Source organism: Panthera pardus, unplaced genomic scaffold (assembly GCF_024362965.1).
Source record: "Panthera pardus isolate Hobbes unplaced genomic scaffold, ASM2436296v1 HiC_scaffold_1, whole genome shotgun sequence".
Taxonomy (NCBI): Eukaryota; Metazoa; Chordata; class Mammalia; order Carnivora; family Felidae; genus Panthera; species Panthera pardus.
The window spans coordinates 59,112,273-59,137,501 of record NW_026526654.1 but is presented as its reverse complement, the minus strand read 5'-3'; the positions used below and the strand labels follow the sequence as shown (position 1 = coordinate 59,137,501).

At 36.0% G+C, this 25,229-nt stretch overlaps 1 non-coding gene across 1 annotated transcript; it reads left to right on the top strand.

Moving 5' to 3' along the window:
- Positions 1-24,918: 24,918 nt before the first annotated feature.
- On the top strand, positions 24,919-25,024 carry LOC128776644 (U6 spliceosomal RNA). Its single transcript, XR_008421814.1, has one exon. It is a non-coding gene; the product is annotated as a U6 spliceosomal RNA (small nuclear RNA).
- Positions 25,025-25,229: the final 205 nt, after the last annotated feature.

Below are 25,229 nucleotides of genomic sequence, written 5' to 3'. Positions count from 1 at the left end.
AAATTTTTGAATTCTTTTATATAAGTACCGATAGTATTAATCCACAAACATAAAAATATTTTACAAAGATAAAATGGCCTAAAATTGACCACTTAAGAAAATTGAGGTAAAATCCTAAATGAAATGTTAGCAAGCAGAATCCAGTAATATATTTAAAAATGGTACATAGTGACTAAGTGAGGTTAATTCAAAAAAACAAAGGTTGTCTAGTATTAAAATACACATTGATATAAACCATTATATTAATAGGTCCAAGGAAAAACCTCATGTAATCATACCTTTAGTGGCAAAAAAAGGATTTGAAAAATATCAATTTTATTTTTTTTTAATTTTTTTTAACGTTTATTTATTTTTGAGACAGAGAGAGACAGAGCATGAACGGGGAAGGGTCAGAGAGAGGGAGACACAGATTCTGAAACAGGCTCCAGGCTCTGAGCAGTCAGCACAGAGCCTGACGCGGGCCTCGAACTCACGGACCGCGAGATCATGACCTGAGCCGAAGTCATACGCTTAACTGACTGAGCCACCCAGGCGCCCCAGAAAATATCAATTTTAAACTATGTTTCAACATTTAATAACCATAAGAGTTTGTACATATTTTCTTATTAGGGCACACATATATTTATGGGTATGTATACACACAAACAAATGCTGGCTGTCGGGTCACTATATGTATTTAACATTTTAGCTATATGTCTCATTTATATATCAGCATAAGAAAATTCCTTAAAATAACTTCATAAAGAGGCACCTAGGTGGCTCCGTTGGTTAAGCGACTGAACTCTTGGTTTCAGCTCAGGTCATGATCTCACCCTTCATGGGATCAAGCTCTGCATCGGGCTGGCAGCGTGCAGTCTGCTTGGGATTCTCTCTTCCTCTCTCTCTGCCTCTCCCCTGCTTGCATGTGTTCTCTCTCTCTTGCTCTCTCAAAATAAATAATTAAAAATTAAAAAATAAGTTCATAAAATTTGAAATCCAAACTACACAAATGATCTTAACTTCATATTCAGTAGTTTGGATAACTAATAGAAAAAATTATTTCCAATGCCTTCACACACTCTATGTTACCAAAGGGACAAATGAACAAACAAAAGCAAGAGGAAAATCTTAACCTCATTTTAGTCATGAAGTTGGAAAGTAGTGTTGGTATTGTTAAGACTGTTATACATTTGGAGGTAGTGTTACCATTATAATTGCAATACAGTTGCATTTGTATTGTATGATAAAGGAAATAAATAATTATGTTGGTGATGTGGGAGACCAGATTTTGAAAATGGGACAAATGAGAACTAGCTGTAATGATTAAGTAAATTTTTGTCATCCTGAATTTGAATTGGAAGTTTCAGTATGAATTCATGAAGAATTTACCTTATAAGAAATATTAATTTGTGGGGCACCTGGGTAGCTCAGTCGGTTAAGTGTCTAATTTAGCCTCAGGTCATGACCTTGTGGTTCATGAGTTCGAGCCCTGGGTCAGGCTCTGTGCTGACAGTTTGGTGCCTGGAGCCTGCTTCGGATTTTGGGTCTCCCTCTCTGCTCCTCCCCCACTCACCCACTGTCTCTCTCTCAAAAATAAATAAACATATAAATAAATAAATAAATAAATAAATAAATAAATAAATATCAGTTTGTTAACTTCTCCTTTCTTTTTTATCTGTTTTTTTCTTTCTTTTTTTTAATTTTATTTTTTATTTTTTAAAATTTATCCAAATTATTTAGCATATAGTGCAACAATGTTTTCAGGAGTAGATTCCTTAGTGCCCCTTACCTATTTAGCCCATCAGCCCTCCCACAACCCCTCCATTAACCCTCAGTTTGCTCTCCATATTTATGAGTCTCTTCTGTTTTGTCCCCCTCCCTGTTTTTATATTATTTTGTTTCCCTTCCCTTATGTTCACCTGTTTTGTCTCTTGAAGTCCTCATATGAGTGCAGTCATAGGATTTTTGTCTTTCTCTGACTAATTTCACTTAGCATAATACCCTCCAGTTCCATCCATGTAATTGCAAATGGCAAGATTTCATTCTTTTTCATTGCTGAGTAATACTCCTGTGTATGTGTGTGTATATACCACCTCTTCTTTATTCATTCATTCATCTATAGATGGACGTTGGACATTTGGGCTATTTCCATATTTTGGCTATTGTTGATAGTGCTGCTATAGACATGGGGGTGCATGTGTCCCTTCAAAACAGCACACGTGTATTCCGTGGATAAATGCCTAGTAGTATAATTGCTGGGTCGTAGGATAGTTCTACTTTCAGTTTTTTGAGGAACCTCCATACTGTTTTCCAGAGTGGCTGCACCAGCTTGCATTCCCACCAACAATGCAAAAGAGATCCTCTTTCTCCACATCCTCACCAACATCTGTTGTTGCCTGAGTTGTTAATGTTACCCATTCTGACAGTTGTGAGGTGGTATCTCATTTTGGTTTTGATTTGTGTTTCCCTGATGATGAGTGATGTGGAGCATTTTTTCATGTGTTGGTTGGCCATCTGGATGTCTTCTTTGGAGAAGTGTCTATTCATGTCTTTTGCCCACTTCTTCACTGGATTATTTGTTTTTTGGGTGTTGAGTTTGGTAAGTTCTTTATAGATTTTGGATACTAACCCTTTATCTGATATGTCATTTGCAAATATCTTCTCCCATTCTGTTGGTTGCCTTTTGTTTTGCTGATTGTTTCCTTTGCTGTGCAGAACCTTTTTATTTTGATGAGGTCCCAGTAGTTCATTTTTGCTTTTGTTTCCCTTGCCTCCAGAGACATGGTGAGTAAGAAATTGCTGCGGGCAAGATCAAAGAGGTTTTTGCCTGCTTTCTCCTTGAGGATTTTGATGGCTTCCTGTCTTACACTGAGGTCTTTTATCCTTTTTGAGTTTATTTTTGTGTATGGTGTAAGAAAGTGGTCCAGGTTCATTCTTCTGCATGTCGCTGTTCAGTTTTCCCAGCACCACTTGCTGAAGAGACTGTCTTTATTCCATTGGATATTCTTTCCTGCTTTGTCAAAGATTAGTTGACCATATGTTTGTGGGTCCCTGTCTGGGTTCTCTATTCTGTTCCATTGATCTGAGTGTCTATTCTTGTGCCAGTACCACACTGTCTTGATGATTACAACTTTGTACTACAGCTTGAAGTCTGGGATTGTGATGCCTCCTGCTTTGGTTTCTTCTTCAAGATTGCTTTGGCTCTTTGGGGTCTTTTCTGGTTCCATACAAATTTTAGGATGATTTGTTCTAGCTCTGTGAAGCATGCTGGTGTTATTTTGATAGGGATTGCATTGAATATGTAGATTGCTTTGGGTAGTATCGACATTTTAACAGTATTTGTTCTTCCTATCCAGGAGCATGGAATCTTTTTCCATTTTTTTTGTGTGTCTTCTTCAATTTCATTCATAAGCTTTCAATAGTTTTCAGCGTATAGATTTTTCACCTCTTTGGTTAGATTCTTAGGTATTTAATGGTTTTTGGTGCCAGTTTTAATGGTATTGTTGGAGCCAGTTGGCTTATATCGTGTTGAGGATTTTTGCATCCATTTTCCTCAGGGAAATTGGTCTATAGTTCTCCTTTTTAGTGGGGTCTCTGTCTGGTTTTGGAATCAAAGTAGTGCTGGCTAATAGAGTTTGGGAGTTTTCCTTCCATTTCTATTTTTTGGAACAGTTTCAAGAGAATAGGTGTTAACTCTTCCTTAAATGTTTGGTAGAATTTGCCTGGAAAGCCATCTGGCGCTGGACTCTTGTTTTTCGGCAGATTTTTGACTACTAATTCGACTTCCTTACTGGGTATGGGTCTGTTCAAATTTTCTATTTCTTCCTGTTTCAGTTTTGGTACTGTATATGTTTCTAGGAATTTGTCCATTTCTTCCAGATGGCCCATTTTATTGGCATGTAATTGCTCACAATATTCTCTTATTATTGTTTTTATTTCTGCTCTGTTGGTTGTGATCTCTCCTCTTTTATTATTGATTTTATTTATTTAGGTCCTTTCCTTTTTCTTCTTGATCAAACTGGCTAGTGTTTTATCAATTTTGTTAATTCTTTCAAAGAACCAGCTTCTGGTTTCGTTGATCTGTTCTACTAATTTTTTTGGTGTCTATAGAATTAATTTCTGCTCTAATCAGTATTATTTTCTGTCTTCTGCTTTTTTTGGGTTTTATTTGCTGTTCTTTTTTCCAGCTCCTTAAGGCATAAGGTTAGGTTGTGTATCTGAGATCTTTCTTTTTTCTTTAGGAAGGCCTGGATTGCTCTATACTTTCCTCTTATGACCGCCTTTGCTGTGTCCCAGAGGTTTTGGGTTGTGGTGTTGTCATTTTCATTGGCTTCTATTTACCTTTTAATTTCCTCTTTAACTTCTTGGTTGGCCCATTCATTCTTTAGTAGGATGTTCTTTAGTCTCCAAGTATTTGTTACCTTTCTAAATTTTTTCTTGTGGTTGATTTCAAGTTTCATAGCGTTGTGGTCTGAAAATATGCACGGTATGATCTTGATCTTTTTGTACTTACTTAGGGCTGATTTGTGTGCCATTGTATGGTCTATTCTGGAGAATGTTCCATGTGCACTGGAGAAGAATGTGTATTCTGCTGCTTTAGGATGAAATGTTCTGAATATATCTGTGAAGTCCATCTGGTCCAGTGTGTCATTCAAAGCCATTGTTTCCTTGTTGATTTTTTGATTAGATGATCTGTCCATTGCTGTGAGTGGGTGTTGAAGTCTTCTACTCTTATGGTATTACTGTTGATGAGTTTCTTTATGTTTGTGGTTAATTGATTTATATATTTGGGAGCTCTCACATTTGGTGCATAAATGTTTATAATTGTTAGGTCTTCTTGGTGGTAGACCCCTTGATTATGATATAATGCCCTTCTGCATGTCTTGATACAGTCTTTATTTTAAAGTCTAAATTGTCTGATATAAGTATGGCTACTCCAGCTTTCTTTTGTTGACCATTAGCATGCTAGATGGTTCTCCATCCCCTTATTTTTAATCTGAAGGTGTCTTGAGGTCTAAAGTGGGTCTCTTGTAAACAGCCTATAGATGGATCTTGTTTTTTTGTCCGTTCTGTTACCCTATGTCTTTTGATTGGAGCATTGAGTCCATTGACGTTTAGAGTGAGTACTGAAAGATACGAATTTATTGCCATTATGATGCTTGAAGAGTTGGAGTTACTGGTGGTGTTCTCTGGTCCTTTCTAATCTTTTGTTGCTTTTGGCATTTATTTATTTGTTTGTTTGTTTGTTTGTTTAATATTTACATTTTCATCTTTTCTTTTCTCCCCTCTGAGAGTCCCCCTTAAAATTTCTTGCAGGGCTGGTTTAGTGGTCACAAACTCCTTTCATTTTTGTTTGTCTGGGAAACTTTTTATCTCTGCTTCTATTTTGAATGATAGCCTTGCTGGATAAAGAATTCTTGGCTGCATATTTTTCTGATTCAGCACACTGAATATATCCCACCACTCCTTTCTGGCCTGCCAAGTTTCTGTGGATAGGTCTGCTCTGAACCTGATGTCTTCCCTTGTCGGTTACGGACTTTTTTTTTTCCCTTGCTGTTTTCATGATTGTCTCCTTGCATGAGCATTTTGTGAATTTGACTATGATATGCCTTGTTGATGGTCGGTTTTTGTCGAATCTAATGGGGGTTCTCTGTGCTTCCTGGATTTTGATGTCTGTGTCTTTCCCCAGGTTAGGAAAGTTTTCCGCTATGATTTGCTCACTAATCCTTTCTACCCCTATTTCTGTCTCTTCCTCTTCTGGGACCCCTACGATTCTGATGTTGTTCCTTTTCAATGAGCCACTGATTTCTCTAATTCTTAAGCTGTGCTCTTTTCCCTTTATCTCCCTCTTTTTTTCTGCTTCATTATTCTCTCTAAGTTTGTCCTCTATATCGCTGATTCTCTGTTCTTCCTCATCCATCCTTCCCGCTGCTGCATCCATCTGTGATTGCAGCTCAGTTATAGCATTTTTAATTTCATTCTGGCTATTTTTTACTTCTTTTATCTCTGCAGAAAGGGATTCTAATCTGTTTTCGACTCCAGCTAGTATTCTTATTATCGTGATTCTAAATTCTGGTTCAGACATCTTGCTCCTATCTGTGTTGGTTAAATCCCTGGTTGTCGTTTCTTTGTGTTCTTTCTTTGGGGTGAATTCCTTCATTTTTTCATTTTGGAGGGAGAAAAGGAATTAATGAGGTAGAAAAATTAAAAGTAAAAAAATATTAAAATTAAAAGAATATTAAAATTAAAAAAATATTAAAATTTAAAAAATATTAAAATTAAAAAAGCATTAAATTAAAAATTAAAACACACACACACACAAAATCCTATAGATGATGCTGGATCCTAGGTGTGTTTTGGTTTGGGTGTTGAAAGTTGTTTGATACATTGGAGAAATAAAAGGGGGGGAAGTAAATCGTTTGATAATTTGAAAAAATGAATACACTGAAGTAGACTAAAATGAGATGATGGGAGTAAAATAGAATTTGAATAAATTTACACAAAGTTAAAGATTATATTAGAAAAAGTTAAAGAAAAATAATTTTAATAAGAATTAAAAATAAAAATGAATTTTTTCTCTTTGTATTCAAGAAAAACAAAAGAAAGAAAAAAGAAAAAGGAAATCATTTGAAAATTTGAAAAAGTGAATACACTGTAGTAGACTAAAATAAAATTATGGCAGTAAAATAGAATTTGAAAAAAATTACATAAAAGCAAAAAATATAGAAAAAAATTAAAGAAAAATATTTTTCATAGAAATTTATGGTAAAAATGAAGTTTTTCTCTTTCTGCATCAGAAAAATGAAAAGAAATGAACAAGAGAAAAAAAGAAAAAGGAAATCATTTGATAATTTGAAAAATTGAATACACTGAAGTACACTAAAATAAAATGATGGAAGTAAAATAGAATTTGAAAAAAAATTATGCAAAAGTAAAAAATATAGTAAAAAATTTAAGGAAAAATATTTTTCATAAAAATTGATAATAAAAATGATTTTTTTCCTCTTTCTGTATGCAAGAAAAAAAAAGAAGCGAAAAGAAAATGAAAATTGAATAGATGGACCTGCTAACAGATTGAAGTAGGACTGAAATTACTTCATTTTCCTGTAGAAGTCAGACTCTGAAGTGCTTTATAGTACATAAACTAAGTAGGCAGTGAGACTTGTGTTCTTGAAGAGAGAGGTTGGCCCAGTTGGGCGGGGCTCAGTGTAATGGCTCTGTTCTCCACCAGATGGCGCTGCTAGCTTACTGGGTTGTAGTGTTGTGGCACTGGTAGATGCATTTGTGGATGCGCAGGAGTGGTGAAAGTGATGTCACCCAGCTAGTAGTCTCTAGCATCCGAACATTGTTCTACCTGATCAGTGCTCTGTCTTCAGCTTTCGTCCACTACCCGCTTTTTCACTCTCCGTGACCAGGCCCCAGGCAGTACCTCTTTCCCAAGTTTTGTCTCAGATGTGGGTGTTTTCCCCAGCCCCTTACTTCTGAAGGGCTGTGACTTTGACCCGTTCCGCACCTCTGCGGGATGGTCTCACTGAGCAATGGCCAAATGCTGCACCCAGGAACACTTGCTGGACCCTGCTGCTGCCAGTGCCCTGAGAGTATGGCCAGGTGCCAGCCCGCCTCAGAAAAAGTTCACGAGACAGTGTAGCAGCAGCGTTTCAGGGATTATGGAAAATCACAACACACATCTGGCACCAGGCTTCACCCTTAATGACCTGATTCCTGCACCAGCGAATGTGGCCATTTTCTGGGGTCTGCTGGGATCAGTTGGCTTCAACAGTCTCTACCAAATGTCCTTCCAGCAGTGGAACCGCTTTTCCCCGTGTGTCCCGAGAACCTCCCGGACCCCACTCTGCTCCTGGGGATTCGCCCTTCCCACCAGAGCACTGCCAGGTATTGAGGTGCGGAGTTGCGACTTTGCGCTCCCCTTGTTTACAGTCTTAATGAAATTTAAACCCTCTCCTTTCTCCTTTGTCCTTTCTCCCTTTTTAGTTTTTCCCTGTGGCTGTTTCTGATTTTCCAGTTTCTCTCCAGCTGCTTTTGGGGAGAGATGCTTTTCCTGTATTCTCTACCCCCGCCCCGTCTCTGTCCTGTCTCCATCCACAAAATCACCTCCCTTCCTGAGGCTTCTAACTCCCCAAGCTCACCTCTCTGACCACATACCTGCTGAATTCTGTGGTTCAGTTTGTGCAGATTGTTGTGTTAATCCTCCAATCAGTTTTCTAGGTGTGCAGGATGGTTTAGTGTTGGTCTGGCTGTATTTCATGGGTGAGAGATGCAAAAAAACTTCCATGCTATTCCACCATCTTGGCTCCTCTTAACTTTTCCTTTCTTATAAAAAGGACTAGATACCAGGGTTAAGCTAGTAAATATGAGCATCACTAGTGCTCGGACTGTGACCTTTGAGAAGCACTCCTCAAAGAAAGGAGTCAGGGATGCTTGAATAAAGTTCTAGTTGAATATTCCAGGCAGCACATATGCTAAGATTTGTCATGCCAAAAACTGAGGGGATTTCCAAAAATAACAAAGAATATTCCCAAAGGATTCAAGAACCAGATTGAGGAGGCTGCTTCTGCCCAAAGAGAAAACAATTTAAGCCTCACAAGAATAATAATTTTAAAGTACTTATAAGTATAATATCAAATATATTTAACATCATAAGTTCATAATGATAATGAAGCACCAATGACAACAAATCATTTCATAGAGTTGGAGAACATAAAATAAATCTTGTTAATTTGAAAGCTAGCAAATAAAGGGATAACTCTAGCATTTAATCCCTAACTGATAAGGGAAATACCTTAGAAAGATGGCAGACTCATCCCTAAATATGCTTAAAAAATAGCAGGTGCAAGAAGGACTCTGCCCTCCCCTTTCAGGAGACAGAACTTCAGCATGAAATGTACTCTCCTTATACCAACAAGAAAGAAACATTCTTATCACCAGAGACAGGGAGTTATCTTCAAATATTTTAGTCATTTTTCCATAATTGTCTCTTTTTTCAATTGAGTGTATAATTGCCCAGCCACTTCTTGAGTCTTTATTTGCCAATGAGGGCTTCCATCAACGTATGAAAATCTGTATGCTTTTGTGCTCTTAATATCTTAGGTTTTTTTTTAATTCTCTTGCCCAGTGGAGACCCTAAGATGCTAGAAGTAAGGTGTTGCCTACCCTATAGGCTTTTTAAAGAAATTCCAGGTAATGATGAAGGAATGAAAGAATGTCATCATTTGCAACTTTTAGTGAAATAATGGATCTAGGGAAAAAAAAGAAATTAAATGACTATTAAGATCACAAAATGGACACAATCACAAGGCAACCTATAAAGTTGTCTTGCCAGAAATTCGAACCTGAACCTAAATCTGATTTATCTGATTGGCCAAATATGAATCTCATTTTAAACTTGTTTGTTTATCAAAATAAAGGAAATGAAATGTATATAAGTACATAGTAAATGACATCTAGAAATGAAATCAATAAAACTAAGACTGTAGGTAACTCTAGGGAGTAAATTATCCAGTTTCTTAAACAAGTAAGAGACAGAGAGAGAAAATTTATAGATTAAATATAGTTTAGGGACATAGCAACTGATCAAAGTTCTAAATTAAACAATATAAAATATATTAAAATTTTTTTAATATTTATTTTTGAGAGATTGAGACAGAGTACAAGCATGGGAGGCACAGATAGAGAGAGGGAGACACAGAATCCAAAGCAGGCTCCAGGCTCTGAGCTGTCATCACAGAGCTGGACAAGGGGCTCAAACCTATGAACCACGAGATCATGACCTGAGCTGAAGTCAGACACTTAACAGACTGAGTCACCCAAGTGCCCCAATATAAAATATATTTTAAAACTTTATGGGTAAATTAAAAGAATTTGAATACTGGTTTGACTTTTAACTAGGTCAATATTCTTCATCTTTGGGGATAGTGATGGCATCATGGCATATTTTCTCGATATATATCAATGTGTTTATGGATAGAATTATTTGATGTATGGAATGTGATATAACAATAAGAAGAAGGGTAGAAACTAGAAGGTGTAGGGGCGCCTAGGTGGCTCAGTTGGTTGAGCGTCCGACTTGGGCTCAGGTCATGATCTCACAGCTCGTGAGTTCAAGGTCCGTGTTGGGCTATGTGCTGACAGCTCAGAGCCTGGAGTCTGCTTTAGATTCTGTGTCTCCCTCTCTCTCTGCCCCTAACGCACTCACATTCTGTCTCTGTCTCTCTCAAAAATAAATAAACATTAAAAAAAGAAAAAAAAGTGGGTGATGGGTATTGAGGAGGGAACCTTTTCGGATAAGCACTGGGTGTTGTATGGAAACCAATTTGACAATAAACTCATATATTGAAAAAAAAAAAAGAAAAAAGAAAAAAAAAATAAACTAGAAGGTGTATAGATAAAATTGCCCAGAAAATGATAACTGTGTAAGCTGCATGAGCTGTACATTGGGGATCATAGCTAAATTCTCTCCACTACTTTAGGCTTAGAATATTACACAATAAAAAATTAAAATATCCAGTATTAACAAGTTTGAATTCCAATAATTCTTTAATTTACATATATAAAAAGTATATTGTTATCCCAATTAGAAGTTACTTAGAAGTCACATAATGCAATCCCTCTTTTCACAGATGAGAAAACAGGCTCAGAATTGATACAGCTTGCTTAAACCATATGTGTGCCTTTAGATAGGGTTAAAGCAAGAATCCAATTCTTCTGGCTCTTAGGACACAAACATTTTTATATACTGGGGTACTTAGTATTTTTTAATTTCAATTTTTTATTTAAATTCTAGTTAGTTAACATATATGGTAAAATTGATTTCAGGTGTAGAATTTAGTGATTCATCACTTACATATAACACAGGGTACTTAGAATTTAATTGTGTTGATAAAAAAGCCAAGTATCTCTATAAAGGCAATTAAAAAACAGATTTTATAAGTATGCTAGTGTATAACCAGTTTGCCATTTTTTGATATTTTTCCACTTAATATCTTATATAGGATGCTTTAAATGCACTCTTTTAGTTTCTAGAGCAAAGGAAATGGAAAAGAGCAAAACAATCTGGAGTGAACACCAGTACAAAGTATTTTTTTCTGTTAATCAAGACAGCATACATTAGGAGTAGCAGGTGTTATCTTAAGACAAAAGGCTGATTAGGACTCAGTATACAGCTATTATTTGCAAAGAAACTATTCATCACCATAGAATTTAATGTATCTTAATTAAAATACATAAATAAGTGTACTCTCTTAGGTTTATATAGATTTCAGTGTTTAGTAAAAGCTTCCTTATAAATCATTTTGAGCCTTACAATGACCTTTTCATATAGAAATTACTATCCCACTCCTGCTCAATGCACATGATAAAAAGAAAAAAGTAAACGTAGCTAAAGAAAGAAGGCATGTTGTGTAGAAGAACAATAACAATGGAAGTTTGTAGGCTTCTAAAGAGACCTATCTACAGCTGGACTTGGGCAAAGTTGTGTGTGATTGTGGCCTCAAATCCAAGTCACAGAGTATTACCTGTTTTCCCCTCATTCTGGCCCCAGGGGTTATAAGGATCACAGTTACCTGTGTGCATTGGTATCTAAAAAGCCCAGGAAGTGCAATTTTTAAAACCCTTTTTCTTGAGTTTTAATCTCTGATCCCTCTTGGAGACCTAAGGACATTAGATTTTCTCCTAGTTTTATTTCTGAAAGCTGAAAAGTCAGGGCAAAAGCCACTGGGGCCTTCTGACCCATCCCCAGAGTGAACAGAATCCCTGTAGGTCACAGAGACCACCTGTCGGGATCTGGTCAAGAGCATGGGGAAGGAATGGAAAGTCGAGTGGAAGAGGCCTGGCGGGGAGCAGGTGGAGTCCCACTTGCTAGGACTCCTGGGGAAGTGCAAAGCGGTTTGTGCAGGTTTGGGTAGAGCCCCAGCTGGGTTCCCCAGCTTCCCTGGAGCAGGGCAGCACCAGGAAGGCAGTTTTTCTTATGCTGCTACTGCTACTCATCATCTGTGATCAGAAGACACTCTTACCAGTGGGCTAGTGGTAACAGCCCCACAATGTGTGACTCTCACCGACTTTAGCAAGGTTACCTCGCAAGGGGATATAATTAAGTCTCCTAATTCTCTTTGGGGCAGAAGCAAACCTAATAGACTGTATACTATTTTACTTGTCTAAAGTTTCATTAACTTGCTGCAGTGCAGGGTGTTTATCAGGCGCCAGGGATGGCTTTGAAGCATCCAGCTTGTGGGACCCCCTTGACCACCTCTGGTACCATTGTTGGAGGACCAAAAGCAGTGACTAGGGAATTGCTTCCTTATCTTTTTCTGAAAACTTGTTATATCTTTAATCTGACCCTGAGGTGAGTTCAGCCTGGGACGTGGGGGCTAAAGAGAAGGACCAAAGATCCTCTTGGAAATTGAGACATCTATATGAATAATCTGCTGGCATCCTCCAAGAATGGCCCATGGTCCCACTGAGCACTCTGCCAGGCCCATTGGCCATCGGGCAAAGGGCCCCATGGGTTCCACGACCACTTCCAAAGCCACATTGGTGAAGTGCCTCAGGACCCTCAGATGCTTGCAAATAATTAGCTAGCACCCCTCTAGAATGCCCTGTAGACTCCACTATCGCCTCCCAAAGGAACCCTGCAGGATCTTCAGGCTTTTTGCTCTTCCAGAATGGCATTGTGCTTAATAGGCTATCTTGTTCATGGTGCCAATTTGTCAGCGCTCCTCTGAACTGGGAGAGACCTGAGCTGCGGAGTGTGGGAGTAGCAGATTAAAGCAAGAAGACAAAAAATGAGAGTGGAAGCTTTTAGTTATTTACTACAGTGATATGAGCAAGAAGATAAGAGAGAAAGCACCAACTTCCTCTGTTCCATTCTCTCCCGTGGACCTGCACTCTGGTGGAAAGTCAGGTGGATCTGCAGAGTGTGGGTCCTCTCACTGTTGAGGGAACCCAGAACAAAAGGCTGCAGCAGTCACAGGAGAATGATGATGGGGTGTCATAAAAAATACCCCCACTAAAATGCATTTCTTTCTGAAGAGACAAACACTAGATTTTTTTTTCAGTTTTTGTTTTCTCTTTCAGTAAATAGACAATGTTTCCAACCATGTGTTTACATAGAAACATTAATGACTAACATGATCTTTTTGTCCTGAGCTATTATATAATCTGAGAAATGAGCCAGAAAACTCTTAATTCACATGTAATATCTTTCCCTTCAGCCATTCTCTATATGCAAACTGAGGTCTGGCCTTAGGTAAGTTAATGACATTCTAAAGAACTGTGACTTTTTGCAAACAACTAAAGCTGAATAGAGATCTCTATTTATTTTAACACCTATTCTACTCACATCACTTTTATGTAGCCTTCCAACCAAGATGAAAATGAAAGCAGCTCTCACATCTCTGGAGAGGTGCTTTCTACGCCTTCGATCTATGTAATACATCAGAAGTGTGCAGGGCACAAATGCTAATTTTATTCATTTTGGAGCACTTAGGTATTGTTACATTTTTTGTAGTTGTGAGAACTTTTTTAAACGTGAAATTAATAGAACTGCTCAAGAGGGAAAATATAAACCTAATGAAAATGAAATCTCAATCATAAGTTAGTCGATACATTTACTGTATGTAATTATTTTTCTGTGATTTAAGGATTTTATTAAAATCACATATATTCAGATAGAATGCTCTCCTATTTAAAGGTGCCATTGAAATCACTGACCAAATATGACTTCATAATATACTGGTAAACTATTGTAGATTTACTCTCAAATTTTATAGAAATGTTTATCAGGATGAATATATATTTTTTTAAAAAGGCAGACACTAGTTGGTATGATTTTCAATTTGAGTTAGACCCTACCTTTCATACTTAACAATGAATTTTCTGAAATTGTATATTTTTCCTTAAGACACTGCTTTAGGATTTTTTGCATAAATATGGCATATTACACAATTTAGTTCATTAAAATTATTGGTCATTAGGAATTAATTGTATCAAATTTTTATGTATTTATCTAAATACCTCTTTTGAGCTGTATCCAGAGCCTCTTATCTCCATGCTAAGAGAACTGTTTTGCATTAGCTATTTTGTAATGAAAAGCAAACTGGTTTCAACTTAATGAATTTGAGTTTAGGTACAAATTTACCGCTTAGTGGTGGTGGGGATTATGTCAGTTGCATTCTCTGAAGTTTTTTAATCTTTACATAGTCATTGAGAATTAAATATAATAAATATCTTTTTCTTAAATGTGTCTTGCTACAAATGTGTCTTGCCTTAAGTGAAAATTACCATGACACAAGGATCATGAGCAGGTCTAAATGCAAGTTTGAGATCATCCCTATTTAGCTTTTTCAGATTTCTTAAATAAAACCCAAGGCGTTTGTGGTAATATATGGGGGGAAAGGCAGAGGAGAAGAAAAAGAGGAACAAACTGTAGTGATTTGGATTCAAAGACATGAAAGTGTTTTGTGCTTTTGCCTTTCTTGCCTTCCAAATGCCCTGAGGATGTAGGGATCAGAAATTAAATCAAAATAATGCTTGTACTGAGACTAAAGTTCTATTCCAGATTCTATCCTCACCCTTCATGTTGAGTTCCTTCCAGACAGATTCCCTGTGTCTTCATATGATGCCTTTGGTGCTTCAGAGAATGAATGAATGTGTTGTACAACCATTGGAAGCCAATCGATCCCTCCTTGCTTTTGTGGTCTACCATGGACTAGTTTTGTGGCCTGAAATGTACCTCTCAACAGTCTGAGCCCATTTTCATCTCGGTAAAATAGGAATAATAATCCCTAACCAGAGGAGCTACGGAGGAAATACCAGGCTAATAGTAGCCAACTTAAACATTAAAATTTTTACTTTAGTTTAAATATATCTTGACTCTCTCTTTCTGAGAACCACTCTGAAGTTGTATGTGGAATTTAAGACTGTGTGGCCTGGGTTGGTAGTCCTGGAGAAGGGTACTTGTAGTAACTCCTACCTAATTTACAAACTGCAGTCTAGTCAGACATAAAGAGGCATCTGGGGCAGTTAGCCTCATAACACTCCCTGACCTCTGATTGTTAATTAGCTGGTGCCAGGATAAAATCCCACCAAGAGCATTCACTTTAAATCCTTTCCTTCACCTGGGAGGATGTGGTAATACCTGATATGGTGGTCCATTCTTTACGGGTAGGTGATGGACAGAGATGACCCTAAGAGCATAAACTTAAGTTCTTCTGGAGCCACCTGTGTGCCTTGGATATAACACACACACACTCTCTCTCAATATATATATTGAGAGAGAGCAACATACACACATACACACACACGTGTGTGTATGTGTGTATGTGTGTGTGTGTGTATGTTTTCCCATAGAAATTCCCTATTTCCTCATGTTTACATTTGTTTACATTCCATATTGGAAGAGCCCAAATGTCTAGTTCATTGAGAAATTGAGTGTTAACATGTTCTTGTTGGCTCTTGTTTCCTAATAAGAAATAAGAAAATGTTTGCTTTACTTTTTCTTGGCCAGGAAGCCATCTCTATTTAGAAGTGTCAGCAAGGACTAGCCAGATTGGTCTCATTGCCTGTATATACTTGCTGGATCCAGATCTTTTCAGCCAGGACTCAATATCACAGAGCAAGGTATTCCAGGGCTTTGGGATTGAGGACAAGCCTGAATGAACCTGGAACTCAAAAGCATGTAGGTTCTATCATCTGCCCCATTGAGTTTTCTCTTAATAGCTGTTTATACTTAAATAATAGCAAACAAATATGCTTACCACTTTCTTAAAACCTGGCTTTTGGGATAGGATATTCAGAGGTGAGACTGACTGTGGAGCATGTTGTAAGAAATTTACTCCCTTGACATAGAAACTCATGTCAACTGAGCTTTCCTGTTTGCCTTATTTGTCTTAAGCTCCAAATGCTGAGTCTATCGTATCAAGGTGTGAGGGAGAACTGACCTACATCTAGGATTGAGTAGAAGAGAGTATCCGAACACAGTGTTCTGTGGGTTCAGTGTTTCTTCACTTACATTTTGTCATCTGTAACATTAAATATAGTCTTCATCTAATTGCTGGGATTGCTCATGAGGATGCAAGAAAAAATTTTCTTCAAAATATTTCCTTAAAAATATTAAAGAATAATTCTTCTTTAGTAAAATCTATGAATAAAAATAAACAATTTAATGTAACAGTTTATACCAAAAAGTTAATTTGTGAATGAATATAATATTAAAGTCATCAAAATATTTATGAAGTAATCTTTTTAAAGTAAATTTTATTATTTCAAAATCTTTGATTAAATTTGTGTCTCACTTATATATAAATATCAATTTGGGAATATGCAGATATATTTTACTTCATGTAATGGGTAGATAGTGAATGTAGTCTTAAGAAAAAATGGAAATAATTTATTCTGGTTTTCTTATAGAAAATATTTATATTCTTAAGAAACTAAACTCATGTCTTTGGGTAAGAAACCAAATTTTTCAGATGTAGTATTCTGTGTAACAGATGACTGCTCCAGGGCACTAAATAGTTGAAAGATAATTTGTGCAAATAATTTCCTTTCTTTTTGATTTTAAATAATCCCAATATGAGTCCTTAAAAACTCCTTTAGTGGAATACACCATATATATTTTATGTTTTTAAAAATATGTATCTGCATATGAATTTCTTTTAAGTAAATTTTATGTAAATAAAATCTTTATAAGTGAAACACTATATAATGGATAAGTTTTATCTTTGTTCATTTTGATCCTCATTCCCATTGGACAAATCATTAACGACCCATAAAACAATTTAAAACAATTAAATGTAATAGTGTATGCCTTTATTTGGATGTACTTAATGGTAAATCATTTTGTAATGTGGTGAAGATAAGAATATATTTGAATTCTATAGAAGTAATCACTTAAACTACTTTGCAATTTCAAATTTTCATGTATATTGAGGTATATTTACATAGCTAAAATATAGATACACATCTTTTAGAAGGGTACATCTGTATGTTAAGCAAAAGCATCATGATCACAGGAATGTTTCTCTGTGTGTGTATGTGTATGTGTGTGTGTGTGTTAGTTTAATAGTCAGTAAGTCAAATTCTGCCATATGGTGATCAACTCCATTTACTGAAATTATACGGATATAACTAAACATTAGCCATCATGATTATAATCAGATGAAATAATCTCCATAATTGTATTTACTGTGTCCCTGCACCTGTTTTCTATTCCAATGATTTTCCCCATCCATGAGTCAGCTGTTATCAGAATTTCCCTATCATGCAAAACATTTATTAAATGCATGCTTGTTTTAACATTATCTTCAGGTGTGATGATGGATGGAAAGAAATCGAAGTCATCTTTCCAGTTATCAAGGAACTTTATATAATAATGCTTAACTATTATAAATGTAATCTGTAGAGTACTCTTGATATAGCTACTATAATTTAACCAATAAAATCTATGTGGAGACAGATAAATCATGAAAAATTGCACCATGACCAACTACTAAAATTCAAGAAAAAAAATGCTTGTCCCATTTTTTGAAATCTATATGCATTGCATATAAAAAGAATTTCAGCTGGACTGAATTTCAGCTGGCTTTTAATTCAGGGCCTCATGATGTCCAAGAGCAATTGCATTGGACGGAGTTAAATAGATAAGGAAAACTATTCAAGAGTATTGAAGTAGGGGAAAGATACTGAACTCTACTCTCCTAAAAGGCAGGAAAGTTTGTGAGCACTGGGTTGAGTTGATAGGAAAGTATGGAGGGATTTGGTGTGGGGAGGTTGGTTCATGTGACAAAAGAGTCTGTGTTTGCTAACTGGTGCTTATCGAAGTTAGGCTCCTGTCTTCCCACAGAGACTGGGAGATTGGGATCCTCTCTTCCGTGATGATGACATTTCGAAAGAACAGCTCCCAGGTTCTTAAGAAAGATTGTCCTAGGTTATAAAAGATTTATATTTCAAAGGGGCAGAAAAATAATTTACAATTGCAAGCTTTCTAACTTTAATGCTCTGAGAAAGGAGTGGTGAAAGGCCTATGTCTGGCAGAGATTTATCTGAAATTTAGTCAAATTGAGGGACTTATTAATCATTAATGACATACAGAAGCCTTCTCTGTCTATAGAATGCCTGGGTGGCTAGTCAGTTAAGCATCTGACTCTTGGTTTCCGCTCAGATCATGATCTCATGGGTTCATGAGTTCAAACCCTGCATAGGGCTCTGCACAGATAGTGCAGGGCCTGCTTGGGATTCCCTCTCTCTCCCTCTCTCTCTGCTCCCCCACCTCGTGCACTCTCTCAAAATAAATAAACGTAAAAAAAGAAGACTTCTCCATCTACATATAATATTGATGTTGTATTATTGATATTAATTATATCTGTGTATCTATCTATTATCTATCTACCTGCCTGCCTGCCTACCTACAGGAATTGAAGGAAACAACATGAAAAAAAATCAAGCAAAGAATTTACAAAAAGTCTGTAGCTTACAATGGATATTTGAATTAATTATCTGCAGCATCTTTATAATTCATTCAGAAGACCAAGCTTTTCTCCAAAGATTGTGGGGAAAAAGGGAAACAAAATACAATTACTCACAAGCCTGGTTTCTTCTCCCACTCTTAAATCGTTGCACTTCAGAACTGATTACTAGATTTAAGAAACTTCCAATTGCTTCAAGAACAAACCTCAATTCATTAGCAGGGCACATATGTTCTTTGAAAGTAATACAACCATTCCCCAGCAGCACAAAGCTGACTATGATTCCTTGCAACTTTACAGATCTGTGCCTTAGCAAGTGTTCAACCCTTTTGGCTATTACCTCTTTGTGGCATATTTGGTGAGAGCTTATTCAGACTTCATAACCTCACTTTAATGTCAATTCTTTCTAAAAAATATTGCCAAAATGCACTACAGACTATCAGATACACAGACTATCACTCTTTCTTCTGTGTGTTAGTATTGAGCACCTTGTGCATAATTTTCTTATTATACTGATTACATTGTACATGTACATAGCTGCCTCCTTCAGAATAGTGGTGCTCTAGTATTTATCCAAGCCACAGAAACCAATAAAATTCCAAACACATAACATTCAACAAATATTTGTGAAATATATAAACAGGTGAATAATCATTAAGAGTTAATATGAATATCAAGTGCAATTACATATATTAAATATTTGAAAATATATGTAATTTTATACCTTCATGTGGTTATGCATTTATAAAAATGTAGGAAGTGGTATAATTCCAACTATATATATATATATATATATATATATATATATATATATATATGTATATACACACACACACACACACACACTTCCTTATAGATTGGATCTAGAAATATAGGGAAAGCCACTATTCTATGGTTTTTTTCTGATATATGAGAGAATGAAAATCAAAATAAGATCTCTCTGAAGAAAATAAGGCACAAGAATAAAATTCCTGTGAGATTTCTACTTGGGAAGGAAGATAACTGTTGGGACATTATTCAGTATAGCATTTCAAAAGTAAATATAGTCAATTCCACAAAATATGTATTTCATAAATACCAAAGCAGAACAATCCAGTGCAGAAGAAGAGAAAGGAATCAAGACCTGAGACTGTCCTGCAATGAATATGAAGTTATTAAGTGGAATACTTCCTACCACTCAAGAGGGCACTGAGAGATTAAAATCTTGAACCAGACGTGTGTCTTTTTGACCTCTGCTGACACCAGCCTCTGCTCCAAAACTCAGTTTGAAGGGTAATATGACTCCTCCTTGCTTTCTTGTTGCTTTCTGGCAGTGCTATCCTTATTGTATCTGCTAATACTAGCAGGCTGTGAAGAAAATTAACACACACAACCTCCCAAGCCTATATCATCTTCTACGAGATCTCATTTCAGAATCACGGCTACAATCTGTAAAGCACCTTTTGAGATGCTATTAAGTTTAACTTCACCATACCTAACGCTCCTATTTGCTGCTGTTTGTTGCTGTCCAGTTAGCATGCCAATTGATTCTATAATACATGATGTGCTAAATTGTTAGACCCTTGCTCTCTGTTTGAACTTCCTTTCTTTTAATCTGCATTTCATGACTAGTTTCTTTGTCCTGCTTTCAACTAATCTCTTGAAATGCCTATTCTAAAGTCAGCCAACCCATTTTCTGAATGCTTCCTTCACAGTATTGCTTCAAATGAGATCTGGCCATTCCCAGAGAATATTGTTTCTTCTGTAATCATCCAGGAAAAATATTTATTTATTCAAACCCTTCATAATTCAGGGCAAGAGTGAAGATGTTATCTTCGACACTCACTACTGCTTCCATATTATTTTTCATACCCCTAGGATATAAAAGAAGTATTTTTAGCATCTTATCATCAATATTAGATTAATCAACTCCCATCCTTTAATTCATTGATGACTTGGGTATGGCTGACACATCAGATTCTGACATTTTTGGTATATTGGATACTCATTGATAACCCCTTGAATCCCCTGGCCTCTGGGGTTTTACAGCTAGGATTTTCATATTCATATTTTTTAATGACTTTCTCCTCCCTTGCTCTCATTAACTCATTTCTGCAATCACAGTTATGTTTTTCTTCAGAAACAGTGTCACAAAACATAATAAATAATTTAAACATCAAACTATGCAGCCACCTTTTTTCCTCTGTACTCAAGTACTCCAAATGCAGGTTTTTCTTCTTCATTATTACGCAGAAGACCATTGACATCCTCCTGTCTAAGTCTTTATTTAGTGTTTAGTCCCAGTCCCATTTAGCAAACATTTCATGATTTATCTTTTCAATTACTCCTGTGGATGATTTAATTTTATTGTATCCCTGATGTCATATCACATGCACCTGCCAAAGTTCTGACCCTGGAAGAAACAGTGAAGGATCTAAGAATCTTGTATTTGAAGAAGTCAAACTACGTGCACTTTTCTTATACTAATCATTATTTGCAGATTTATTTAAATCTTTGTAAGCCTCAATTTACTCAAACATCACATGAGAAAACTAATAGTAGATACTTCACAGAATTACTATAAAAAGGATGAAATAATCCAGTGAAGGTGTTTATCACAGCAAGTGTTTAATACTTTCAAGCTAACATCATCATTATTGCTATTGATTTAGTTTTGTCTATTTTCTCTGTCCTTTCATATGATAAAACAGAGGCAGAGTGTACATTTATGATCATTTTAATATGGTCACAATATTTAACTGGATTTTCAACAATGATTCACAGTATTACTATATATTTTTAATTTTTGCCCTCTTAAGGAAACTATTTCCTTTTCCAGTACTCTCTACTATCCTCCACGTCCTTACCTACCAGAAATCCTGCCTCTTTTCATTCTCATAACCTTACCTTGTATTTAAAAATATAAACATAGGCCAAAATGTAAGCACATTGCTTCTTCCCACCATGATATCTCCAAATCTATAGGAATAAACACACATTTCATGGTATCACTAGCCTTGTTCCAGAATATTCTCCATTAGGCTATTAGTTGCAGGATGTCAGTGAATGTTTCTGTCTTGTCCCCTACCCTGACAGACCAGCACAGTATCTGCTAACCAATAGGATTATCATCTTTTTAACATATAAATGGCACTTTTATGTATATTATTGTTATTTTATGGATTACCATAATCTGAGAAAACAGAAAAATATAGCTTTTGCAGACTGAAATTTGTCCTTCCCAAATTCATATGTTGAAACTATAATGGCCAATGTGACTATATTTAGATATAGGGTCCTCAAGTAGGTAGTTAAGGTTAAATGAGGTGATAATGATGGGACCCTAATCTGATAAAATTAGGATCCTTGGAAGAAGAAGCAGAGACTTCAAAGAGCTCCCTCTCTTCCAGGCATATAAAGAGAAAAGGCCATGTGAGGACATAAGGAGGCCATCTGTAATCCAAGATGAGATCTCATCAGACACCAGCATTGCTGCTGCTTTGATCTTAAACTTCCAACCACCAGAACTGGGGAAAAAAATTTTTCTGGTTTTTTATCCAGCCTGTGATATTTCATTTTGGCAGACTGGGCAGACCAATTTTGTTTTTTAACAAAAGCTACTATAATTTCTTTTAGAAAGTTAAAGTTTGTTTGAACTTTTTCAGTTTTCCATCACTTTATTTGATATTTGATGGCACTTAAAAAAATTATTGAAGAACCATGGGGAATTTGTATCATATTATACTTGCTTCAGAATATTCTGCTGGTAAAGGAGTCATGTGGAGAATGTATGGATTTTATATTGTTCAAATGATACTTAGCTTTAAAAGCATCTGATTTCTAATTTGTATGGGAAGGAAAGAACACAGATATAGAAAAATAGCTCTACTTTCCTTGACATCGAACCAGAAAATCTGTGGGATATTGAGTTCAGGAAATGAGACCTGCTTTCCAATTAATTATTCTAGTACTTAAGCAACTAAATGCTGATAACTAAAAAAACAAAAACAAACCAAATGTCTGAAACCTAAAGATACTACTTGAAGACTAACATGCTCCAGGAGCAGTTGTGGATTTGCGTCCCAGCATGCTGATATACAAATACAAGTAACAGAAGAAGAGGAAGATTATCAGTTGAACCTTTACTTCACAGCAAATGCTTACCCATTTGTTTTTGTGGAAACTAATGTCTTCTTACATAAATTATATCATGCCATTCTCTCCTTTCTGTGTAAAGCTCATTTCTACTAACAGTTCCCTGTATGTTATCTATTCATATGTGTTACAAAAATAGTGTTCCCCAAATTTAAAAATTAGCTATACTTTAGCTGTGTTCAACCCTGTCCCATGCTTACTTCTCATTCTGTCAATATTAAATGAAAGTGGTTTTTTTTGTTTGTTTTTTGTTTTTTGTTTTTTGTTTGTTTTTTGTTTTTTTTTTTTTTAGAGATTGAGAGAGAGCAGGTATGCACACGAGCAGGGGCGGGAAACAGTAAGAGGGAAAGAGAGAATATAAAGCAGACTCCACATCCAGTGCAGAGCCTGATGTGGGTCTTGATCTCACAACCATGAGATCATGACCCGAGTGGAAATCAAGAATCTGACGCTTAATTGACTGAGCCACCCAGGCGCCCCTAAAAGACCTTTTTAAAAAAGATTGTAAATGAAGCATGCAGTAAACAGTATGATAACCTCCCCCACGCCCCACCCCCACCCCCCACCCCCCACCCCCCAGCCCCGCAAACATTAGCTCAGGGGTTCTGAACTTTGGAATCACTAACATTTTGGACAGAATTATGCTTATTGTGTGTGATTGCTCCTGTGCTTAGCTGCATCCTGCTCTTCATCCACTAGTTTCCAGGGGAGTAGCTCCCCACATTTTGTTGAAAACCAAAAATAGCTTCAGATATTGCCAGATATCTGCTGGAGGACAAACATATTCTTGGTTGAGCATAACTGTGTTTACTACTTGTTGCTTTTGCTATAAATTAGTAATTATTAAAACTCCACACACACAAGAGGGGTCTATTCAAATTTGGGTACTATTCATTTTATTAACATAATATAACTAGGTAAAATAGTCAAGTATTTTCTTTATTGGGCACAGAGTAAAATAATCTATGTTAATGACAGCCTGGTGAGATCTAGGCACATAAACTTTAATTTTCTCCAAAGGTCAGCTTCCATTCTTGATAAATGCTAGTCTTTATTTTAAACATTGTGTTTTATGACACTAGTTCCTATCATTTGAAGTCATATCCCATCTGTAGTAGGCTATATCCAAATGTCAAGATAAAATTTTTCAATTTATTGCATATTTAGGTATTTCTGACCATAGAAATAGCCAATTGACATGCAAAAGATATGTAGTTTATTACCAAGTCTATCTGATTATTTGGGCAGCAGAAATCCCTGGGCCAGCACGATTGATATATGACATTCAGTTGCGTCAAACCAACCTCGCAGGGATTCAGTTAATTGAGTGGGAGCTATTATTACTGTCAAGAAATCCACACATGTTGCAGAATAGTTCACTCAGTACCAGAATAAAGGAACCTTAGAATTGAAAGTTGTCTTAGTAATTATTTAGTCCAAATTTCTCCAGTGTTGAATTTTCTCACAGATATTAACTCAGCATTGACTTGAGTACACCCAGATATGATTTTTAAAATTCCAAGTCTTAGTGAAACCAAATATCACAAAATTAGAGATTGGAAATACTAGAATTATCTATGTTTTTCTAGGTTGTAGATTCAAGGATCTTGTTAAATCATGTTTACTGTTGAAGCATTCTCAATCATCCTAAATAATTTTGTTGATATATAAGCATGAAGACAACAATGTTGAAGTGCTTTGTATCTTTCTATTATAAAAGTATACCAGAATACTTTCAATAAGATATTTGAAAAGGCCACAATATAAACATGGATTTGTCTTACCCTAAACTCCTCTGCAAAAGAAACCTTTTTAAAAAAGATAAATAAGTATTTTCTCTTAAAGCATATATGTCTGTTTTAGGTCAAGAAAAAATGTCCATAAACACATTCTGAGAATGTTCAAGCATTTTTTATGTCTGTTAACAAAAGTATGCATATGAAGTTAAAACTCTGTCATTGAAGTATTTACTAATCAACCACTGATAATGTTTATAATTGTCAAAAACATTAACAAAAAATTATTCAAAGTAGTTCAGTAAATGCTTCTCTTATTTATGGATATGTTTAAAAATGAAATGAGCTTTAAAAATCATTAATACCTGTGAATTTCATGATGAAATCATCATTATGGAATTGCCCCTAAGTAATGATTTTGGAGAAGTGTGCAGGTACATGTCTATGTAAGCCCTCAAATGCTAAACAAATACTCCTAGAAAATGAAGATAAATTGTTTTGTATGTATTTTTCATCTTTGTCTTTCATCTTTGTTTCTCATTTTCTGTCTGTATTGCCTTTTCTAGGCTCTCTGATATACAACAGAAGTGGTGCTGGCTTAGGCAGCACATATGCTAACATTGGAAAGATACAGAGAAGATTAGCATGGCCCCTGGACAGGATGATACAATAGAAGTGTTGATATTGACTATCTTTGGTCTCAGAGAGAAAGCTATCAATACTTCAATATTACATATTTTTTTTGTTTTTTTCCCATTCAGATTATCAAATAAAAGAAGTCCCCTTCTATGGTGAGGTTTCCCCCCCATCAATAATAGGTGTTGGCTTATTTGTGAAGTTTTTCTCTCTTATTGATCATATGACTTTTCTTCATTGTCCTATAAATGTTGCAAATTGTATA